Source organism: Passer domesticus, chromosome 1 (assembly GCF_036417665.1).
Source record: "Passer domesticus isolate bPasDom1 chromosome 1, bPasDom1.hap1, whole genome shotgun sequence".
Taxonomy (NCBI): domain Eukaryota; kingdom Metazoa; phylum Chordata; class Aves; order Passeriformes; family Passeridae; genus Passer; species Passer domesticus.
Genome location: NC_087474.1, coordinates 99,078,444 through 99,098,423, shown reverse-complemented (window position 1 = coordinate 99,098,423; position 19,980 = coordinate 99,078,444). Strand labels below are relative to the sequence as shown.

The 19,980-nt window shown below is 36.7% G+C and overlaps 1 long non-coding RNA gene across 2 annotated transcripts; it reads left to right on the top strand.

Moving 5' to 3' along the window:
• The first annotated feature begins 1,983 nt into the window (after nucleotides 1-1,983).
• On the top strand, nucleotides 1,984-19,719 carry LOC135306617 (uncharacterized). 2 transcript variants are annotated; one of them, XR_010367413.1, is made up of 3 exons: nucleotides 1,984-2,250; nucleotides 13,932-14,062; nucleotides 18,671-19,719. It is a non-coding gene; the product is annotated as an uncharacterized LOC135306617 (long non-coding RNA). The 2 variants fall into 2 exon arrangements; XR_010367406.1 differs by having other exon boundaries at nucleotides 1,985-2,250; nucleotides 13,932-14,011.
• The last annotated feature ends 261 nt before the right edge of the window (nucleotides 19,720-19,980 follow it).

Genomic DNA, 19,980 nt, shown 5'->3' with positions numbered 1-19,980 from the left:
ATTGTGTAATGTTGAGAATTGAACTTGTTTCTCAATTTTTAACTTTTTTTCTTCAGCAAATCAGACACACTGGAGAGGGGCACGCTGAATTGGCAAGCAATTGTGAGACCAGCTACATTTCTGTAACCTAACAATCAGGATAAATTAAAGAATCATGTAAATACAGCCTCAGACTATTAATAGATGGCATTATTGTCATATTTCAAACCATAAAAAATATAGAAAATGTGGGAGCTTTTTGACAGGTGATATTTTGTCTGTGTTGAAGAACTCTCTGGCTGTACTTTCAAACAGTGTGAATTTCCTAAGTCTTGAGATGAAATAGAAAAAGGTATGCTTTGAGGGTGAGAGGCTGGGGAAGAAAAATACCGTAATTTTTAGGGGGTACAAAGATTTATTTGCTACCTATGAAGGTCATCAGTGAGTTGTGAGTGTGCTTTTTTGGTTATTAATTGAGAATGCATTGGTATTTATAATGTGAGATGGGGTCTCTGTAGACTGATATACAGCTACTGATAGAGTATTGACCGTGAGCTCTTTCATAGCAGGGATGTGTAGGCATGTCAGTAAGTGAAGTTCATTCAGTGTGGTTCCCGTGTGAGTCTCATTACTGATTTCATTTACCCAATCCTTAAATGGCTTTGTTAGGCATTAAGAGAAGATCTTGCTCTTAGACATAGGGTCATTTCACTAGCTTTACTTAACCAGATTTTCTGTGCTGCCCCACAAGCCAGCCTGACTTTTATGATTATTATTATTATTATTTTATTTTTATTATTATTTGGGAGTAGGTTTCTTGAGCTAGGGTATCAAATGTTCTATTTCTTGGGGAATATTTTAATGTCACATTATTTCCATCTCTGGGTAATCATCTGTCACTTTAAATACCAGTGTCAAGTAAAGACTCCAAGTCCCTGAGGCCAAAAAGCTCATGCTTTTCTCCACTATAAATTAGGGCACATTAGGACTCACCTTTCTTACAGTTTCTATTTTATCCCATTCTTGCTGCTGATGACCACCTGGGCAGAAGGTCTTCCTTAAGATAGCTGATACTTAGATGCTGTCTAATATCTGGAGGAGGCAAAAGAGGCTTGGATGGTGCCATGGAATTTGGAAGAGCTGTTAAGAAGACCTGCTCTTATCTGTCCCACTGCTGCTTCTAAAGGCTCAAACTGCTTCATTACTACATTTTCTACATTGCTTTTTCATTACTACATTGCTTTTTCATTTCTAAGGAACTTCCTTTCTAATGTAGCTGGAATTATTGCCAGGTGTCAGGAGAGGGGTGATACTACTAAGGGGATTGCTCACCTGAGGAGAGGACAGTTGCAGTATGAGGGGAGATCCCAAGGGTCTCTCTCGTTTGCATATTTTGCATTGAGAAACCATTCAAGAGTCATTGTGAAGACAAGCTGGAGCTGTTACTGAATAATCAGTGTCAGGGTTGATTGGATATTGCAGATTAGCGGAAGTACTAAAATTGTGTCAAGTGTGTAGGCAGTGAAAGTTGTAAACTTGTTCAAAGCTTCTTAAAAAGGAGACTTTTTTTTTTGCCACATGAGAGCAAATCTGTGCCAGCAAAATTCAGGTGAGCTGAAAACAAGAATTTACATGGCTGTGTAGAATCTTAGGACCATTAAGATTGGAAAACACCTCTTAAGATTATGATGTCCAGCCACCACCATCATCATGTTCACCACTAAACCATGTTCTCAGTGCTATATGCACATGTGTTCTGAGCACACCCAGGGATTGGCACTCTGCCACTTCCCTGGGCAGCTCCTTTCAATGCTTGAACAACACTTTCCCTGGAGAATTTTTTCCTAATATCCAATCTAAACCTCTCCTGGCACAACCAAGGCTATTTCCTCTCATCTGTCACTTGTTAGCTGTGAGGAGAGACTGACACCCACCTGGCTACACCCTCTTTCAGGTGGTTGTGGAGAGCAGTAAGGTCTCCCCTGAACTTCCTTTTCTCCAGGCTAAACAACCCCAGTTCCTGCAGCTGCTCCTCATAAGACTGCTTCTCCTTCAAAGGCAGACTCTGTGTTTGCTAACATAATGTCTCTCTCAGCAGGTAGGATCTCTGTCAGAGTTGACATGTTGCATAACTGATTTTGAACTCTGCTTTGGGTACCATCAGAAGAGAGAAGTGGCAGCCTCTATGCCTGGAAAGACCCTTCATCTTACATCCAGTGCCTCAGTTTTTGTGGAAGGGACAGGGAGTGCAGGTCACTGCACAAAGCAAATGTAGGTCATCTTTTCTTTCTTTCCTATTAGTGCCAAGTCAAGTGGGGGGAGGAAAAGAGGATAATGGGGAACCCCTGAAAATGAAGGAGCAGTGAATATATTGCTCAAAGATGGGTGCAAAGCCATTAGGAACTATGAAGGTTGTATTAATTATGGATCTTTGATGTGTAGATGAAGACCCAAGAAGCTTCATGCAGCTAGTAATTAGCTAATTAGTTCAGATTTGATAAGAAGTTGTAAGTTCTGTGTTCAACATGTTAGTCAGCAGGAGCTTCTAAAGTAGGGGCCGGGTTTATCTTTGTATGTCAGTCAGAGCTGGCACAGTGAGTTGCACACACCTTCCTTAATGGGAGGTCGGAAAGCTTGCCAAATGTGTAATAGAAATACAGTTTTTTTGTTTTTTTCAGTGGTATTTTGGCATCAAGGTTATTATTTCTTGGTGGGTTTTTTTGGTTTTTTTTTGACTCACCTAAATGCCTAAGACTGCTAAGACTTAGTATCAAGAGGCCAGTGCTAAGGTCTCAAAATTTAAGAGATCTCCTCACATCTCAAAAGGAGCTAAAGCATTACGCTGTTTATGCAAAAGATATTCTTTTGCTAAACATCTCATTTTATACAACAACAGACAGTAAGTAAATACAATTGGAAGGACTGAAACATGAACTAAAACATCTGGTTGTTTTTTCAGGTTTCCAGCAGTTCAAGTGTAGTGTGGATTATATTTTGTGGCCAGGGTTCTTTCTTTTACGAATCTATATGGTGAGAGGTCTCTCTGGCTGTATTTTTCTGGTTGGATATTTAAAGTACCAACATTAGTTTTAGGCTTTGTGGCATACTTCTGTCCTGAAGCAAAATGAACTGCTCTAATAAATATGGCTGAGAGCTTCACAGTAGATTAAGTCAAACAACTGGTTATGGGGAATCTTAAGAGCTGAATTCATCCCTGCTTATTTCCCTGCTTTCCTTTTGGCTGCTCTATAGAAAGAAGAATGCTGTGACTGGAGCTCCTGATGAGTTGGCTGTGTATATGCACAGGATGTGATGTAAATATCAACACTGTTGCAGTAAATTATTTATGCTATTGGCCAAAATTATTTGTTGGTGTTTAAGAGGAATTTTGTATCAGAGTATTAAGAGCGAAGGCTACTTCTGTGGTGACTGATACAGTGCACAGTATATAACCCACCCTCCCACACAATTACACAGTAACATTCTGCACGTGCATGAATGAGTTTGTTGTTGCATGAATATGCTAATATGTTTGTCTTGAAGTGCCACAATTTTCTCAGCATGGTGCTGAGTACATTGTGCCTTTCTTTCATGCTGTCTTATACCTGATCTGTGACTTTTCCATGGAACTTCTCACAGGATCTCAGACATCTAGGGCTTTCAATAATGCTGCCAGAAGACAAGTCAAGACAAATAGGGAGATAACATACTTTTATTGTCTCCAATATATTGTTAATATTCTATTTCTGGGGTCTGGAGAGATGTACTTTCAAAAGTACTGCGGGTATCGAAGGCGAGTTGTCCAAGTTGTTAGCTGTTCTTCTGATGTTTCCAACTAAGTCATTGGAACGGATTGATAAAAATGTCTCACGTCAACCATGAATTTGTTTTCTGACTCCTCAAACCACTGAAGCACTGTTCAAATCTTAGAACCACCATCTAAAAACAGATTAGCATGTCAGAGATGCATACTGGAGGCAGTACTGGAAGCACTGCAGCTACAATGAGGAGGTCCTGGATCGGTATGGTTCTAGTCCCTTAGCGAGAAGTTACTTTCTCCACTGATGGAGAATTTTGGTTTGTATAGTAAGGAACACAAAATTAGCAATTCCAAATTATCTGATAATCAAGAATTTTGTCTGGATCCAAATTTTTAGCTATCAGTAGACAGATTAGTTCTGTGGTCCATGATTTACCTGGACAGCCCAGCTGGCTGAGGTGCAAACTTGCTTCCAGCTAGGCAAGGTGTGTCCATAAAGACAAGTTCAAGTCTGATGTGTTTAGAGCATGAGGACAGGAGGCACTATACATGCATATGATTGTACTTTTGTGCATTGCCTCTTTTAGGGCTTGTAATACAGTCCACTAATACTACAATAAAATTCAGCTTTGTCTTCTAGAATGAACCTAAGTTTGGGAAACCACAAATTCAGCATTTAGTTTTTCTATGACTATCTGTACCTAACTAGTACAGTAGTGCTGTGGAGCTCCAATTTCCATGTACATTTGACCCACATTTTGGCCAATTATGTAAACAGCATACTAGTTATCAAATTTTTAGTATAGATTAAGCACAGAAGATATTTTGAGCTCTTCTGGAGTTAAGATTTAAATATATATTTAAATTATTTTCCCCTCAAGATCTGTGTGTGTTTTAGAGAGTTGGTTTTCTTTAGGAGATAATTATAAGTCAGTTTGAATTTTTCCCTTAGGCATTTTAAAAAAGCTAACACCTACTGAAACTGTATTAAGACCCATTGTCTTCATTGTCTGAATATTTTGTAATCTGTCTGAGCCAATCTTAAATTTAAAGGTTTTTTATTTTGTATATCTAATGTCAAAAGAGGTTTCTTTGGTAATGTTTAAAATACATGTTTTGCCTTTTTTTTTCTTTCCAACTGGCACAGTGTTTCGTATGCTAAAATTATTTCAAGGGAAGATATCAGATTTAGAAACTCACTCTACATACATATGCCTGAAGTCAAGGAAAGCATACTACTGTTTGTTCCATGAGATCACACAGACAATTAATCAAGATTTGAATGAGTATCAAGATGTAGCCTTCATTCTGTCTGCTTATTAACTTTCATTATGTGTAAATCTAAGTTGTAATTGTTAACAGGATAGATTATGCTCCAAAGTTTTTTTTCCTATAACAGCATTCCTTCACAGTTCTCCTTATTAAACCGTACCCAGGGTGATATATTATGTTAAGAAGGTTTAAAACATAAGGTGACAATGACCTTCCCTTTAATTAACTATGATGGAAATAAAGGTGAGAACAATGATGATGAAGCTCTGCTGGAGACCATAAATCATGTGCTGTACTGGTTGGACAGGACACAGCTACAAAAATAACCTTGCAATTCACAGGTTAAATTTCTCTTCCATTGTGCTATGTTCACTATTGTTTTTATTTAAATACATACAGATAACTTTATGTCAGTGTAAAAATTGTCCTATACTAAAAAATGAGTTATTTTCTGAATATGTTTGAAAAAATTTGAATATATGTTTTTAAAGTATTAGTCAATATCCTAGCTTTTAAACAGCAAAGTGGCATATGTGCCAATGAAAAGTTGGGATATTCTGTGTTTTCCTCTATAAACTTGTGCTGTAAAGGACTGAAGATGGTCCAATGTTTTGTTGTAAAATAGTTTGTTTCTCCTAAAGATTCTGGACTTTCACCATGTGAGATGAGCTTGCCAATTACATTCACCAAGATCTTAAACCATTTTCTAAATTAAGTAGGCTTCAGAAGATATTACATGCTCTTAGCAATAAGACTGCTTCTTTTTCTAAATACATCCCCTTATCTGTGAGTTATAGTCCTCTAACATTTAGTATACAAACAGAGTTTGCAATATAATGGGAACAATTAAATTTGAATTGCAGTTCCACAGAAGTCATAAATACATTGACTAGGGTCAACTACTGCACGATAAATTAAGCAAGACTTCTGTCACCTTGACTATCAACACTGCTGTAAGGATATTAAGGACTTCCTAGTCAAATGCTGTTGGGTAATCCTCTAAGATTAGAATATATTAAGAAGCTGCCCTTAAAAAAAATTTAAAAAGGAAAAAAAAATCCTAGTGAAAGTTCACAGACTATTTTGAGCTTCTTTTATATTTTATATCTCCTTATTTCTCCATGAAGATGTGTTGTCAGTCTTTGAAACTGGTAAATCTAAATATGGAAAACAAAGTCTGGTGGAAAAAAAATGATACCAGGATTCAAAATGGATGTTAACAGGCATTAAGCAAGAATTTTGTAATAATTGGCAGCTGATAACAAAGAGGTAGGTCTTCTAGAATGGAAAATATCTGAAAGAAATGAGTATAACAACACAAGTCCAAAATTAGCTGGCCATTCTTTTCTGTGTTGTAATGCCAGCAGTCATTGCTGGGTAAGTTTTGTGTGGCAACTATTTTTTTAATAAATTTCAAGATAAGCACGTAGAGTTTTATCTTATGCTCATTCCCAAGTACTCCAATTTAGCATTTTAAGATAAATCATCAAAGAAGTTTTGGCTTTTTGAAGTGCAGAAACACAGATGAAGGGATCATGGATGGAGAGCTAGGTGTCTGGGAATTACTTTTGAGTAGATTAACTCCCTAGGGCAGTGAAATGTTTTATAGTTAAGTGACATTGGTTTAGTTGATTGTCCCTTTATGTGATTAAACAGAGTACCTAAGAAGGGGAATAATAATAATAATTCTTACTGCTTCAGTGTGTGTTGTACATAACACTTCAGAAGAACACTTTTTTTTTTTAAGTATGCAATCTGCATAGTCCTTCCTTTATGCTGGGATGTGGGTGGCAATGTGCACAGTTTTTGAGGCACAGAAATTATTACTGAGTTTGGAATCAAGTTTCTTTGTGTGCTGGGAAATCTGCAAGTGATGCACTCAGAATTCTGCATTTTTCCCTGGGTATCCAGTCCATAACATGGTGGGCACATTGCTACAATATTTGTTTCTCTGGTGCCTTCCTTCTATGTTGAGCAAGAGTGACTGGGTATCATCAGTTCCAAATGTATCAGCAATATTAGGGAACTGATGAGTCAAGATACCTCCAAATGATCATGGCATTATTCTGTAGTGGGTAGTCCTGTAAGTCAGATGATAATGGTGATAATTCCTTCCCTACAAACCCTTAATGCTGGTTGTGATGCTTGCTGTTGATCAAGAAATATTACACTGTTGTGGGAAATGATGTTCAGCATTCACCACTGTTGTCATCTTATTGCAAAAGTTCCATACTGTTGTCTCTTTATCACAAACATTTCGTACTTTCTTGGTGTATTCTAGTGGATAGCTCCTCAGAGCATTGACTCTTTCTTCTTCACAAAGTAGCCAACTGACTCCAGTTCCTTCTCAGCCAGCCAACCCACTCCCTTATAGCACTCTTCTTCTTATTGGTCACAGCTGTGGCCTGTTAAAGTCAGGCCTGTTCCTAATCTTTGGTAATTGGCCCAGCTGCAGCTCCTTGGGGGTGAGATTACTTTCTGCACTATCTTTGTTTTCTTATATTCTATCCCCCCCACACACTACAACTCACAAGAAGCTTCACACTTCTCCATACCCTGACTTCAGAAGTAGATGGTGCCTGATGGTCCTAACCTGTCCTGACCTCAACACAGACAATGAAGAGGGAAAAAACTCTCTTCCAATTCTACAGGTTATTGACCCAGAAACAGAAGACTTACTTTCATACTTTAGTGTAGCATAGAACAATAAATACTCAGAGCATCTTCTGGACAGGGAAAATACAAGAGTATTTATTTAGGTTAGGTAGAAAGGTCAAAACGTTGCCCAGTCCCCAACGGACTAACCTCATTCCAACATTTCACACTTAATGAATCCCAACCCTTTTGGTTGCTATTGATCTCCTCAAAATTCTGATTTTCTTTTTTTTTTTTTTTTCCCCAAACAAGCTACTTCAGTATTTCTGGAAGAACTTCTATCCCAATCTGCTTTTCATTCTTTGGATCTTATTTTCTCTCTGAACAAATATTTCTAATGGAGAATATTTTTGCCATACCAAGATATATACCAAGATTTGTAAAGAATAATATTCTGGTATCAGTGCAACACACTCACATTTTACCAAAAGGGCATTTTCTGAGTCACTGGACATGAATGCTAATGTCAGGGTATTGGAGACTTGTGATGGGCTAAAATGCTGTAATAGTACAGCAGAAGTGTCAAGCATTGAAGGCAGAGCTGGTAATAGCCAGAGACAGACCTTTGCTTGGCTTCTTCCTGCTAGAATGGCAACAAATTCCACAGTTTCAGGCCAAAATGCAATATCAATTTCCTTAGTTTGATTTTCTGTGAAGTAGCTGTCAATAGCTGGTAAACCTTCCATAAACAATAGGAGGAAGTTTTTGAAGGAAAATGAGAAATTACTTTGCTGCTTCTCTCGGTCTGAAAAGCTTTTGGCTTTTGCAATGATTCTAGGAAATAAAGAATTTTTTACTGTTAGTATTAATTCATAAGATTGCTTAGGTGAGATTCTCTCCTCCTCCTTTATTGCCTTTTTGGTTGACCTTTCTATTAGAAGAGATAATTAGGTTAGGGCATGAAAGCAAGATTATGGAAAACAGGTAATTAAAGTATCTTGTAGAAAGTTAAGTGGAGAAATTCCAAAATATTTACTTGGTGTTTCATAGGCCTCCCACAATTCCCTGCTAATTTTTTTCTTGTCTGTACATTGTCTTCACCTGGCCCCCAAGCTTTTCTCTGTATTTCATTTTTTTCTTTCTTATTAGAATAAGAAGTGCCTATTATTATAATAAGCTTTTTTCACACCCATATTGGAGCCAAAAGTCATTTGTGATTAATGTGCTGAAGCTGAAAAGTGAGTTTTATTCTTAGCACTTCTTCTGACTTCCATATTTTTAGTACAAAGGCAGAAGTTTTTAACTTTTGTATTGCAAAGTAGGAAGACAAATGCATAGTACTGAACACCTTATAAATAAAGTAAAGCGACATAAACAAAGGACAAAGATCAGAAGTGACCCTACTTCTAAAAGTATCAGATCAGCTTATTCATGACAAGGAAAGGGTAAGGAAAGAGAGAAGGAATTGCTGCAGGTTTACTTGTTTAATGATTATCAGGCACTTAGGAAAAGTTCCCATGAAAATGCATATAGGTGTACATTTAAGGAATGTGGTTGGACATGCTAAATCTAAAATAAATGTTGCTTATTTATTCTCTGTCAAGACAGAAATGTTTCTTTTTGGTGACTAGGGTTTTTTTTAATTTGGCTTCTGAATTTTTTTAATGCAGTTGAATTGAATTCTCTTGTCTTACACTGGAATTCCAACTAGTTTTAGTTTTGGGCAACCAAAGAGAATATTTAAGGGCACATTTAATGTCCAGAAGTTTTTTTAAGGAAAAAACTTGGCTGAGAATCTAATTTGCATCATGCCATAATTTCTTCCCTTGGAAACTGTGAAAGAGCATGACCTGCATATAGAGTTCAGTGACAGGAGTCTGTTTCTGTAGTAATTTTAATGAAATCACCTTTTGCATTTTCAGGAGGGTGTAGAAATAGAAAACAAACTTTTCAATGCTAATTATTGGGCAGGCACAAAATGTTATCGAGCAAATCTCAATTTGTTGAGATCCCTTTATAAAAGGGGGTGCCAGCCAGTCACATATGTTGTGTACTTGGTCTACACATCTGCAGGGGACTGTGCACTGCACACCAATTATGAGCAGATTCTTGGTACATGGCATGCATATATGGTATCTGCATCCTCCTGATTAATTAAGATGAATTAGATACAACCACTATTTTAATATTGGACTAGGTTCAAACACTTTTTTTTTCATATAGAATGTCACTGTCTCATAAAGGCTGTTCTCCTTACAGAATTATATATTGGAGGCACATATTTAGGATTCACAATAAAATGAAAAATTGTTTCTAATATTGTAGAAGAAGGGAGATTACTGTGCAAGTTTGATGCTGGGTTTTTCTGGCTTCTGTTGAGTCCTATTTAGGACAGAGAGCAAGAGAAGTTGATTTCACAGTTTAAAGTCCAGATATCACTGTAAGAAATTTTATGAGTAAAGAGTGATGTTTTAGCACAATTAGTTTTAGATTGCATTTAATAATAAAAAAGTTGACGGTTAGTATATAAGTCAACCGGTACACCTTATCCCTATGAGCTTTTTCAAATATGATTGACTTTGACTGTAACTTTTATTTTGATCCACACTAGGACGGGAAGAAAAATTTATGGATTGTTAATAAAGGGGAAAGTTACAAAACCAATGACTTTTGATAAATTTCAGATTTCAAAATCAGGAATTTTGGGGAATTGTTAATAAAGCTTCTTTAGTTAAGGAAGCAGGGAAAAGGGAAAGCCCCACTGACTATTATAGTCTAGAAAAAGATTACCTTTATAGGAAATCTAGTGTCAAAGTTTCATATAGTTTCCTGACTGGGCTGAAAAATGTTCTTTTAGACTCTCTAGAAGAGATTGCAAGCCTTAGAGGTATTTAAAGGAAATGTTGAGATTTAGTTAGTAAGCCTACCTAGCTTAATTGCTGACAATTTTGGTTTATATGCTCTTTTTTTTTCCAGTGAAGAGTTGGTAAGAAAATCATTCAAGTGGTTTAGAATGAGAAATAACAGCATGATTAGAAAGCCCAGTAAATCAAAACCTCCCACGCAAATACTCGGTAAAATTAGCTGCACTGTATTATTAATATCTGTCATGGTACCTGTGGGTTGATAGGAAATTGTATTCTGAATCCTAATTACAAAAAGTCTACAAAAGAAAACAAAGCTCTGAGCAACTCGAATTTGCATTTGAACAAGTGAAAGTCAAATCAATTTGACTGGATCTTTTTAAAAACAGATTTTACTTGGTTTGTTACCATTTTAATTTTTTCCCATACTTGGTGCTAATCAGGCATGACAAATAGGCTCACCTTTGAACACGCTTTGCACTAATAATGTCATAAAGTAACTCCCTTTAATTGGTACCTCAGGCTACTCTCATCAAACAAGCTCATAAAAAGAAACTAGTGACAGCTTTCACTTCTGCTAGATTTATGAAATACTTCTCATCTATTTCCAGACTGTGTGTGTTTGCATTGCTACTCTAGGCCTGACCTTTGATCAAAGAAGCAATATATTTTTTTTGTTACATAACAAACTTGCACCATCGCTTCCATTCAGACATTTATTATTCTCGCAGTGCATGGCTATTGTGAAAATTTTGCACTTAGAAATTCAAAGGGCAGTGCCTTTACAGTCAGGGTTACAGTTCACTATAATGTAGCAAATATGTTTTAAAGACAGATACATAATTTTAATTCTATAATTTATTCCACAATTGATATTTTTTTCTTCACAGATTGTACAAGCAAAGACTCTCATATGAGCTCATTATTCGAAACTATTCACCCGATAACTTGTGTGGATAATTCTTGTCTTGGTCTGTAGCTCATTCTCAAGGATCTCATTGTGAATATTTGATCATCGAAATTCCAGCTCAGTGACTCATCACCTAAATCATATGGTATGCTTCTGCCAGGGTGGAGGAACACAGCCCTTAATTTTCTACTTAATGATTCAGAAAGTGGCAAGCACTTGTCCTCTGAAAGTCAAGGCGCTTTATCAAATACCAGAACTCGAGGTCTTATCTTAGTCATTGGTTTTAGCAGATGTTGGAGGCAATAGCCTGGAAATGCAGATTCAGAATTTGGGGGTTTTTTAACTATTGAATTATAGATTGGATACTTTGATGGATGCACTTATTTTATGTTCTTCTTTTCTGGCAAGTATTCAAGGCATCTAACAGATAAGAGTGAAATTATTAAAAGTTTCTGCAAAACATAGGATCTGTGGTAGCAGAAATTCCTGCTAATGTCCAATAATACATGCTCAGGAATTGAATTATGAAAATAATTTTTTTTAAAGTGTATTTTCAGCTTTTTATTACATAACTGTACAGTCTATACTGTAACTGTTGCAGGGTTATCTATAATTGGGGTAGTTCACAGTGGAATTACTAATCTTGATTAGTATCAAATTACAGAGAATATCTAGATTTTACTTTCTGGATTTTATATGATCACTCTTGTCATCATTAAAGAAGACTGATTCTTCCAATGATAATTTGTTTTATGATGTAATTTTTTGTGAACTGCCTTTTTGCCTTTTGCCTGCAAAAGTATTTTCTCTTAGTAATGAAAATTGTTAAGCTAAACATAGATTTATTACTTTTAAATGAAGATGTTTTATTTGATCTGTCCATAATGCCTTGATATTAGATTAATTTCCCTTTTCCTTGCCAATTTATGGCAGAGGTTTTTTCATTGCAGCATAGAATTTAGAACAAATGAATTCAGCAATCATGATGCTTACAGTTCACAGAAATGTGCATTAAGAATGTGTTTGGAGTATAACTATGCGTCCATTTATAATTTGCCCAGGTCCTTTTAGGTGACTTTCCTGTATTTCAGGCTCTCTGGATTGATAGGGACCTAAGTTAATACACTATGAACGGTATCAGAAGGGAGTTAATGATTCCCAGAGTCCTAGTTCTTCCTCTTTTCCCTCATTATTATAGCAGCAAGAAAGTTATTTTAGTATTTTCTAATTTACCCATCCATCTGCTCTTCTCCTGACAGTCTGTATAGATCAGTTCAACTTCGGTGATACATAAATGTGACTCTATTAACCTCTTTAGGAAAAGACAGTCCCTGTCAAATGCATAAATGTACTATCAAAATGACAGGTCAGAAACCGTTCTGAATGTTGTTTATAGCATTTTATTTACCACTCATGACTTCTATTTTATAAACTACCTGGTGCTGCTATACTCTTATTTACTAGGTGGATAAACTGTACATCCATCAAATTTAGACCTAGTTTTAAGCAGAATACATGTCTATAGTCAAATTATGCTATGAACTGAGGAATTTTGGACAGTCTGCAGTCATGTAAAAAGCATTTATTAACTCTTTGTGAGGAACATGTATATTGGAATAGATACTTTTGTAATGCTCGAAAGGCCACAGTGTTCAGAAAGCACAAGATTAAAATATTTTGCTTAAATTTGAAACATATCTAGTTGAATTTTAATCGTATTTGGATAAAAGGTGACATAGTAGCTTTAATATAATATAAAAATATCTTCTAAGCTACTCGCTATTCAGCATTAATATAGATTTTATTATTCTTCCTTTCCCTTTTACGTAAAATGCTGCCACTTTCCTAGTTTATACCTGATAAAAATTTCAAGCAATACTTATCCATTTTTGGACTATGTGCAAAAATTTGCAAACCAGTCAGGTACCTGATACCTGATATGGCAGTAGACACATTGGGGAAAAAATCCTCTCAATAATCCCACAAAATATTATTTCCTAATGTGCTCTGAGGTTTCAAAATTCAGCCATCCAAATATGTGAAAAGTCAGTGTGGAATAGAAATATCTAGTTTTTCATACTGAAAAATTCAAAATATGCAGTTAAATAACAGTTGCCCTTAGCTAGATGAATTCATTTGAATAAGTTCTTTCTCAGATCTAGTAATTCCCAAGTGGGGTTTTTTGTCTGTTTGATTTATGATAGATTTAATGAAAAGAGTGGAATAACTTAACAAATTATTTCTTCCTTTTTCTAATCATTTCCTTGCTCAGTGTTATATGACATTGCCTATTTTCCATTGATCAGCACTATTTTCACACATGGGGCCTGTCCTCACCTTCTAGCGAATGGATGAGAGCCACTGAGGGGAGAATGGTGAAGAGCTTCTGCTTTGGTTCAGGGGAAAGGAAGATTAGAATGAACAAATTTCAGGTTTAAATTCTCATCACAGGAAGTAGTGCCTGTACCTATCAGTAGAGAAGGTGTATGGCAAGCAGCTTGAAAGTGACCTAAGTGGTTACTTCCATTTACAAATGTCATTTGCCTCCCAGGGCTGCTTTCTAAAGAGAGGACGGGAAGGGACTGCTAAACATGAAGAAACTTCCTGCAAAGCCACCAGACTGGAAAAGAGGTATTTTTGCCTGAATCTATCCTGCTTCACTAAGCCAAATGGTTTGAAAAGGTACATTGTACTCTGACGTTTTCCTGTTCTAATTTATTCAGTTGACATCGGAAATGTGATAAAGAAACCAGTCAAGGATGCATCGCTTTGTAAACAATGCAATAGCCAAGTGCCATTAAAGATTTAGAATTAGAAGGTAATGCACCAATTTCTTGTCTCAATTAACAGGCACTGTTCCTACAGTGAAATATCAGTCTTACATATACAAAGAACTAAATTTATGCTAATTTAAAGTATTTCTCTAAATTGCTCCAGGTGAAAACGGATATTCTAAAATTAATATACTAAAGACCTGTTTTTCAGATATGATTCAGTAGACAATTATTATGGAAGTAGGATATTTAGAATGTGAAATTAACTCAAGGTAAAATCTTTCCCATTTCCTCCTCTAATTGAATCTTTCCAGAGTCAGTTTTTCTGCTAGGGCAGAGGTTCCTTAACTGCAGGGCTGATACTGCTTCTGATCACAGGGGAAATGGTTTTTGGAGTAAAAAAACCACCAAACAGATGGTGAACATGAAAAAAGAGATGTTTTCAAACATTTTGATGTGTCTGCAGGACAGCGACAGAGAAAGAAGTTGGTATGGTTGGGGCTGACCTAATGCCTCTGACTGGGCAGGAAGGATTTGATAGAAACGTTCACCGATTTCCATCTTTCCCTCTTTTATGGCAGTGTGCAACTACAGGTGTGGCTTCTGCATCTTAGTAGCTGCAAAAACTACCTGAAGGAGAAATTCCTTTCTTCCAAAGCTAATGTGATCTAGTTTTCAGGTGGTGTCCAGAAACAGCATGTTTCCTCTTTGATGTTTTTTAATTATATGCACTTTGAGTAATGCTTTCAAACTTCTTAATTGTAAGAATTGTCACCTTAAGTATCTAAAAATTGTTTGGCTTTGATGAATGCAAATGTGATAAAAACCTTAAGAGCTTTCAGAACTGCCATAACCTTACTTAAATGCTGTTTGCAGTGAATATGAATAATTTTAATACATCTAAATGTATAGTATGCTGTTAAAAAGGTGGTCTTCATATAGTTTCACATAATAATTTCAGCCCATGCTGCATCCCCACACTTTCCACACAAGTGACAGAATTTGCACAATTAAATCCATTTTTTCCAGTGCAGTAGTGTGAAAGTTCTGTATCAAAACTACTCTTTGTATCCATTATTTGTAACTACTTTTTGTCTTTTCTGTATTTGTGCTGTGTCCTAAGGAAACTCAAAATACAGCTCTGTGTGTATCTAATTAAACAGGGAAACAAAATCTTATTGTTAAAAATATTTTGTTTTTTCTTTTTTTGCTCCTCCTGCTAATGGCTGATACTTTTAATTGTTTTTCTTGTTTTCCATCTCTGGTTGCCTGCCAAAGTTGCGGGAAGTGCCTTTGCCCAAAATTAAACTATTTATGGATGTGTTTTTAGGTTTACGAAAAAGACATGTTAAAAATACCCCAAGACACACAAAACCTCTCAGACTAAGAAAAATAATTGCTGTTAACTTGTCAGAATGATTTTTTTTTTTAATGTGCAATCCCAATAATAGTGTGAAGGAACGGGTTTTAGTGGGTTTAGTATTTTTTGCTCAAAGCTTGTAGAAATTAATACCTTTGTCTCCTCAAGTGTCAAAACATTAATTTGTGTCAAGAACATATGCTTTCAGTACTTAAAACAAGCTTGGTTTTGTGCTGTTGCTCTGCCTTGTTAGCTCTTACACTTCGATTGTCTGGAAAGGTTGCCCCTCTCTACTCTACAGAAAAAGGGCCAGGCATAATTTTGCCATGGATTGAATGTGTGTAGCGAGCAGTCATTCCTGGTGGAGAAAGGCTGAGACTCCTGCCATTGTTCTCTTGACAAATAGTGAGTGTCCTCCCTTTCCACTGTCTGACCTTGACTAATTGTGGAGAATTGGTGCAGCTGTCCCTGGCTTATTCTGAGCTGCAACACAGGGGCATGTAAGAAACTTTAAGCTGCCATCATAAAACTCCAGTTTGAGGACTTCATCACAATGCATAGTGCTCACTTGTTTTGTTGTGTGCTGTTTAGTTTGTTGCTGTTTTCTTCCTCTGATAGTATGTTTTAGAGTAATGCTGTGTTTTCTTCTAACTTGCCCTTGTATGTATTTCAGAAATCTGTACTAAGAGATTAGGGTAAGAGGGGTTTTCTAAAACAGCTGGATAAAGTCACATGGAAAAAATACTTATAAAGCCATCAATTAAAAAATTATATGGAAAATGAAGCTTATCTAGAAAGTGAGTGAAACGACATGTTTGTACTTTTCTTTTTCATTATTACCATCACAATCTATTGTTGCAAATTCTTTTGCTAGAAAGCTTCAGTATATTAACTTGGAAACTGAAGAATGTAATCACAAAAAGTACCATGTGCTTGTTAATACAGGGATAAAGTTTTCTGGTGCTGCTTTTAAATATTAAGCCTGACTGAATATTTTAATTAGTGTGTATACCATAGCAAGCAAAGTATTTTTCCTGTACAGGTAATTTTCCATAATACAGAAAATGGTTAAGCATATATTGATAAGAATATAATATGCAGTTAATGTACCTTGAAAATTTTACTAGAAATCTTCTGCAATTTTTTATTGTTTTATTTACTTAATTAGGGTGAAAAATTGTTTTGTGAAGAGGCAAAATTCAGTGTACCTGCACCATTTTATAGTCACACTCAGCTTTTAGTATTAAGGGTAGATGGACTCATGTTTGAATAGTAAATGGGTCATTTATTTAGGCAAATTTAATTCACATAGAAAGAACTACTGGCTTGATTTATTTAAAGCTGAACCTAGTTCAATAAATTTCAGTTTTCAGCTACTGTGCCTTTTCAGTGACACAGCTTCTCAGTGACAGATTCTTTTTATAGAATAAGCAGATTTCTACTAAAAAAAATATCATACAGAAGTGAGGGGCCTTATTTGTCTGCCCAACATATAAGTCTCTCCAGAATAAAGAGAACTTCTGGGTCCTTGGATTGTGTTGCTGCCAACAGGATTACTGTTCAAGGTAGGCTCATGAAAAAGATTAAGAAAAACAAATGAAACCTCCACTAGAAGATCTATAGAAACACAAATTTCAGGTTAGATGGCAAAATACTTATGGAAGGAATGCAAGTAGTAGATGAATTTTCAGCAGTGATGAGTTTTTGGTGGCTCACATCACCCTGGACATGTCTAAGTCAGAAAAAGGCTGACAGTATTAACACCTTACCCCATGGACTGGTTTCCTGGATCTGCTCCATAGAGTGTGATTTACCACAGAGGATGGGAAGACTGACAAAATTTTGGTCATGAGATCTTTCTTCCACAAATACTCTGCCATTGTTACCCGTGATGACAGGCAAAGCAAGTATTCTGCTTGGTATGTTGCTTACTGCAAGGAGAGAGTGGCAACACATGGCCTAAAGTACTGCAAGGAGACATTTCAAACATGATTGTTTCAGGTTCCCAGTAATGTGCTAGAAAACAGGATTCCCTTTACCTTCCCTTATGTCTCAGCTACTCACACCTGTGCTGGGACAGCCTTTAGTACCACCTTGTGACCTGCTTAAAACATTTTCAGTGAAAATAAAATTTAGGAAATATCCAGCCTGAATTAAGCTTGGTAGTCTCACAGCAGTGTGGCACAACTGTGATGAGCAAGTCTTTCCTTGGTTTATACTGAAGGCATGATGGTAATTTTTCTCCTCACCCTTCATAAGAGCTTTCTGATGAACTTGATTCCTCCCTAACTTTCTGTGTAATGGATGTAACAACCTCGTATTACCTGACAGCCTATTTTTGACCTCTGAAAATTATTAGGCCTTGAAATCTGAAGCAAGTCATCTTGAGAAATACATTGCCAGATGTTGAAGGTGATAGAGTCACATTTTAATAGCCCATACGTAGAAAATAAAGCTTGTTTTAAATCCTATAACATCAACAAAATAAAAATAAAATATGTATAAATAAAATTGCTGCTACTGGTGACTATCCCTCAGGAGCAGTCATATACCAGGGCTCTGGTGTAGCCATGCTGCTGGAGGTGAACTGACAGCCTAGGGCCATTCTGAGGTGTGGAACCCCCAAGTTCTCAAACTCCAACCCAGTAGGCAGATAAACCCTGTGGCCCTGGTTGTAGGTCCCAGCTACAAAGTCCTTCATCAACAATGCCAGTTTAAGTCCTGCTTGAAGCTGCAGGGTGTAGGTTTTGCATGGCAGCATTCTGCCTTCCTGCTTGTGTCCGCACAGATGTTGCTGGAAGTGACTGGCTCAGGCACATATTAGAAGCTCAGTGAGCTATTCTCCTCCCATTTTATATAGAGTAAAAAAAGATAAAAGGCTGCAATATGTTCAAAGACAAGGGATATTTTCAATCCTGTTCACACTGACAGTCTAGCAGTTGCAAAGGCACTGCTGGGGCGTGTGGGTGTGTTGCACATGGATGGTTATTGGAAGGTGTTCTGAAGAAGGAATCTTTAATCTGATGTAGTGGCCAAACAATTTATTCTGTGGAATGCACACACTGGATGGTTTTAACTGTTAGTGTTTTAGATTTTCTTTTGTGTTTAAATTAGAATATGAGTAGTAAGATGCCATTGTTGTGCTTCTGTCTTCAGGTACTGCGTGGATCTTGATTTCAAGCACAGAGAAACAAGCTGACTCTGAAGAAAGTGTGCAAGGACAAAACAGACCAGTGTGCCCATTTTTTTTCCTTTTTCACTTCTTTCAGGCCAGCAGAGAACTAACATGAGGGAGAAACAAAGAACAGAGTGGTAGTATTTTGGTGTTGTGTTTAGGTATGTCCTTGCACGCTTCTCAGCTGTGCCCAGCACTGTAGTACTCGCTGACTGGGGTCTGATTCAGGCTCTCCTGAATGTTGTTTCCCAGCAGTCTTAGACATGTAAATCATCAAATGGGGCCTGCTGGCTTGTGTCTGGAAAATGGGAGTCCTTGGGATACTTATAGCTTTTTATTTCTTCATAGAGGATATGGAAGCTTAAGAGAAGCAGTGGTCTAAAATACGTGTCACTTCTGCTCCTTTTCCCCTGGGTATCTACTCACTAGTTCTTTTCATTCCTCCATTTTCTAATATTCCCTCTCTGCTCCAGTCAGAGGGATCAGCAGGTATTTTTTCAGCTTTTCTGAACTCTCACTTCCATAGGAAGGAAAATAGAATCATTGGAGACCTAAACCAGAGCAGCAGTTAGTGCAGGTTGTGGACAATGTTGGAACAGCTAATGGGTTTTCCAATTTGACACAATAGAAATAAAAAGGCTTTTTAAAAATGAACCCAATTTAAATACAGGTTTTCTGTGCCCTGACTCATAAAAGATTGTTTAATATAGTAGTAAGTTCCCTGCTTCTGTTCTGAGTGCTTGGCTTCACTCGTAAGGAGTATGGAGCAGGACTACAATCTTTGCAGACTTCAGACAGCCTCCCCAAATACTCTAGATATATTGGGAAGTACTGGTGGATAATATTCTGTGGCTGAATTCTGTGTTTTGTGTTGATAATAAATAATAATAATAAAAAAATAATAATCCTGAAGTCTGTACCTTATGCATGTGTTCTTTATGTCTGGAAACACAGCCAGAATGGCTTTCAGAATACGGCACAGAAGTTGAAAACTGAAGAGCTTAATTTTTTATTTAGGGATGAACACTAGCATTAATTAGTTAGGCATTGAATAAAAAACCAGGTTTTATGAGCTTATCATGCAGCTGGGCACATCTAAACGCTCCTATCCTAAGTGTTTTGGAGCAGCTTTATTTATTTATCAAGCAGAAGTGAGAATCAGGAATGTCACATCTTTTCTTGGCGTTACACTGCCTGCAGTGTTTATGGCATCCCATGCACAAAGACAGATATGCATACAAAAGTAGGGATAACATGCAAAGGATTACAGAAGAGCTAGCTAAACTATTTG